The following is a 4,658-nucleotide window of genomic DNA, read 5'->3' as shown; positions in this document are numbered from 1 at the left end:
TATTTTTGTCTATATAACGACTTAATAATATATTACTTTTCTTATCTAGCTTTCTTTCCGCTCTTTTGCTCACAAGGAATCTAATGTCGTAAATTATGTCTGTTACTTCCTCTATTAAAATGTTAATTTAAGATTAATTATTAATGATACTTATCAATACTATGAAACAGTCAGTGATTACTGGAATTAGTGAGATTATACAGCATAGAAAGATGGAACCAGGTTTGCGTATTTATTTCCTTATAGCAACTGTCCAATCAGAAGTTCAACTGTGATGTGCGTCACAATAAAAGGTTCTCCGTACAGAACATTTGACAACATTTAGCGTGAATAAAATTTAAAACATGGAGTAAAATAAACTCATTTGAACATATCAGTGCATACAACCTCATTGATACATTTCTTATACCTAGATGTTCACCTTTGATTATCGAGATTCACTCTAGTGATTGTCTAATTGGTGAACTTCATGGTATATGTGTAAAAATAGTTACAATAGGTGCTAACTCGCAATAATTAGTAAAAAATCTGGAAAATGAAGTATGGGTTCATACACAACGATACGCAAGCGTAATGCAAAACGTAATTTCTTTTGAGTTTCCGATTTCATTTCACATATATATAAAAGATGTTTACTTCCATAAATTCCAAACTTATGAGCTTTTAATATTCAGAAAGTTATTATTTCATATAAATATACGGTAGTGATAAAAATACAGCAAAATAACATGACAAAAGTATATACTTTTTGCAATACGAACTTTGAATCAAACCGATAAATAGAACATTTGTACAGGACATTTTTTTTTTTTTTAGTTTAACGTACCAAGATTATGGTCCAACGTTAAGGAAGACGGTCGTGATAATTATAAATGAAATAGTGGAATGAGGAAAGGAAAAGAAAACGAGAAAATTCCAAGAAAACACGCCCATTTTGCAGAAGCTGAAATCAAACCAGGGATTCCCCCGTTCTAAAGATGAGCACTTTACTACTATACCACCGCGCTCTGACAACGACTTTACTGTACTCTCAAAAATATTTTATAAAAAAATTTAAATCAAAGCCTTATGTAGTAATTTCAACTGTATAATTTTTACGAACTCTGCAGAAATTAATAATCCGTATATTACAGAATCATCTTTACTTATTATTTATTCCAGTCTTTCTAGGTATACTGAGGACAATTTATCAATGACATTTTGACTTAGAGGTTGATTGGTTTTCAAATTGGGATTGCATTATTCATTTTCAACAATATGTTATGCAACCCGATCTTTTCGTGATGTCGCTTTGATTGCCTAAGAACCTTATAAGTGTCAGATTGATTGATATTACTGGATATTTAATAGGACCATCAGCAACAGTGTTATTTGTTCGCATGACGATAAGGCCAATAATCGGCACAATATGCACATTAAGAAATCACAATAAAACTTCTAGAAAGCGGAGTTCAAGTAAAAAATAAGTAAAAAATAAGACATTAAACAAAAAAAATAAACGGAACGTGAAAATGCTCAAAGAATAAACAGCAAAATAAAAGACATATAACTAGAAAAATAAGTCCAGAAACCACAAGAGTAGCACATGACAAGGAAAATTTAAAAAAGGAAAACCGCCAGGATGTTAACTGTTCCAATCTCACGAATAAAAGTGAGAATATTGTATGGTTCCACGTCTTTCTACACTATGTGCTAAATGTAAACATTCCTCTGACGACAACCACGAAGAAGAAATCATCCACAATCGCCAACCATCGGCAAGTGACGGAGATGCAGGCGTCAGCAATATTTCTTCATAAAAGAAGACACAGAAGATATCAATCTCACCCGGTTCTATTAAGGATGAAAGAACCACCTCGGTTTCACCAACAATTGTTCCATCATCTAAGTACCAAATGTTTAATTCGGTATTCAGTGATTTAACTAAAGAGTGTCGAGTTATAGCGAAAAGTGCTGGGCCCAGAGGATCACCTTGTTGTACACCTCTCTGAGAAGAAATAGTGTTTCCGTCGAAAAATAGGTCACTTGGTTGAGCATAACATTAATAAACATACGGATAAATTGAAGGGAAATCATTCATCACTGCGACAAGCATAGTGCCTCATTAAATGCGAAGCTCATTAAATGCGTTAAGAAAATCTAACTTTACACCCACCTTAGTAGCACTGTGAGTAGAAGAGAAATAAACTCGGGTTGCGTGAACAGTTGACTCGGCCCCATTAGGAACACAAACACCAAGCTGATAAGGGGATAAAAAGTTTTTAACTGGCTCACGGATTCTAAAGCAAATTATTTTTGACGAGAAATGCGCCAAACATTCCCAACTGCTATGGGCCGAATACCACCATGCTTTTTTTCAGAGCTGTAAGTTTGGCACCGAAAAACAGCGGGCGAACTTCCATTGGTACTTTTCCAGAAATTAAACTAAGTATATCACAAAAGGATTTTAGGAGTTTTTCCTTCGATGTTTATAAGTTTATCAGTAGTGAATCGGAATGAGCGAAAACTACACTAAGATTTGCTCAAGAGAGAATTTGATTCTAAATAACATACGAGTCGCTTGTTCATATTGCACTCTAAGAGCTTACACACCCCACTTGAGAAGGTAAAGAGTCTGCAGATCATTATAGTCGTTACGGATGTATCTAGTTTTGAGAGAGTTTCACACCATCCAGATGAGAAAGTCTTCTCTGTCCAACTACGACTCAACAATTGCAATAGCATGAGCTTGTATCGCGAGAGACATTAAGTAACATATCATATGATACATGATCAATGCCTGATGTACTATTGGATCACTCATGTAAGGCAAAGTCGAACTCGAGAGCCGTGGATGGAACGTTATTATTCTCAGTAGTAGCGCTACAAAAATTTAACGAATTCCTCTCGAGAAGAGTACGAAGTAATTAAACTCGTCAGAATAGTGTGTAGAGTCAGAGATAGAAGAAAAGTGTTGGTCGAATATGCTAACTATCTCTATGGGGTTAGTCTCCAGAACCCTATTTACTGGCAGAGCAGGGAAACTAAAAGTAATTCTGTTTCCATTGATTACGCAAACCCGTTGCCAGATAGGAAACATAAGTGTCGAACTGCTGAGGGATGATACGTAGCAATTCCAGCTTTGTCGCTTCGATGACTTAAAAAGATAACGAGTACAAGTACGCAGAATGCGAAACTGTTTTAGATCCTCACCAATAGAATGCTGATTAAACAGTGGTGAAGAACGGTGACAAAAGCACGCCAGCGAGAAAGGATAGCCTCATGGATGTTCTCGAACTCGCTGTTATAGACGGTCCTCCACATTTTGCAATGTAGTACATATAGCACATACGTACGTGAACTATGGTCAAATTGATCTACACAATCAGCTTTAGAGAGATCAGCATGGGGATGAAACTCACTTAACTCCCGGAATCTCGGCCAATTAGCACGCTTTAGACTGAAGCGTTTAAAACGATTCAGATTGGCAATAGGCAGGCCTGTAGTGATTATCGGGAAATGATTACTGTCACAGAGTTCTGAGTGTAGTTCTAAGTTAAAGAGCTAACGAGGTCAACACATAAGGTGTGCTGAAGCCATAGTAAAGTATGACTCCCGTCATTAAGTAGAAGCATTCCACTTTTCTCAAGGAAGTAATATAACTTGCGATTGTTCGCGTTTAAATCCCCGACAAACAATATAGGAAGCTCTAGTTGATGGTAAAATTGAAGTAGACTGGCTGGGTTATTGTTTCAGATAGCGATTAAATTGAGTTCGAGCGAAGACATAATACTCTCACCGCAACTGCTTGTAACTGGAAATTTACGTTAATAGACCGAGAATGAAATCGTTGAGTGCAGCTATGCCGCTAGGAGAAGTCCTTAACCACATTCGAATGCATTCACTTGCTGGTGGTACTTTCAATTAAATACATATCTTTATTTTTAAAAACAATGTAGAAAACCACTGAAAATGCAACGCTACGTTTTTCTGCATAGAGACATCCTGCTCTTGTTATTGTGTTTTGGGCTCCTTTTGACGAGTCTTTGCCTAGAGATTTTTAAAATTAAAAAACTTACACATAAATCGAGGTTTTTACAATATATATAATAAGTTTTAAATGCTTGTGATCGCCACAGCACCACACCTGGGCATTCGCAGGGAAAACTAACCGGTACTGCCCTAGGAATCTTGTAGACACGTCCTTACCAAGGATCGGTGTAAATCTGGCATGGTCAAAAGGGATGAGAGTAGCGCCAAACTTTCATTCCCGTTTGGAATAAAAGAAGAAACGAAAAAACGAATTCAGAAGGTAGAATAATAGTGCGGATTAAAACAAAACATGTTTCTAGTTGTTTTCGTTTTCTATACAAAACCAAACAAAGAACAGAAGATATACAAATACATGTAAGACGCCCATCAAAAATTAAAAGCCCAAAAGCCCGAGAGTTCTGCATCACAATTGGGAGGGTAGAAGAAAAGTGAAGGTGAAGGATGATCAAATAAATGATGAAAACGTCCTCATCAAATAACTAATTAACTAAACAACACAACTAAATTGGTACTGTCAACCTTATCCAGGCTACAGCATGAGGATGTAGGTCAAAGTTAAACATTTTCTTTGCCTTATCTAAACTGAAACTGTCAGAACCCTGGATGAAAAAGATACAAAACAAGGT

Source organism: Thermobia domestica, chromosome 12 (assembly GCF_964235325.1).
Source record: "Thermobia domestica chromosome 12, izTheDome1.hap1.1, whole genome shotgun sequence".
Taxonomy (NCBI): domain Eukaryota; kingdom Metazoa; phylum Arthropoda; class Insecta; order Zygentoma; family Lepismatidae; genus Thermobia; species Thermobia domestica.
Note: the sequence above shows the minus strand (reverse complement) of the source record.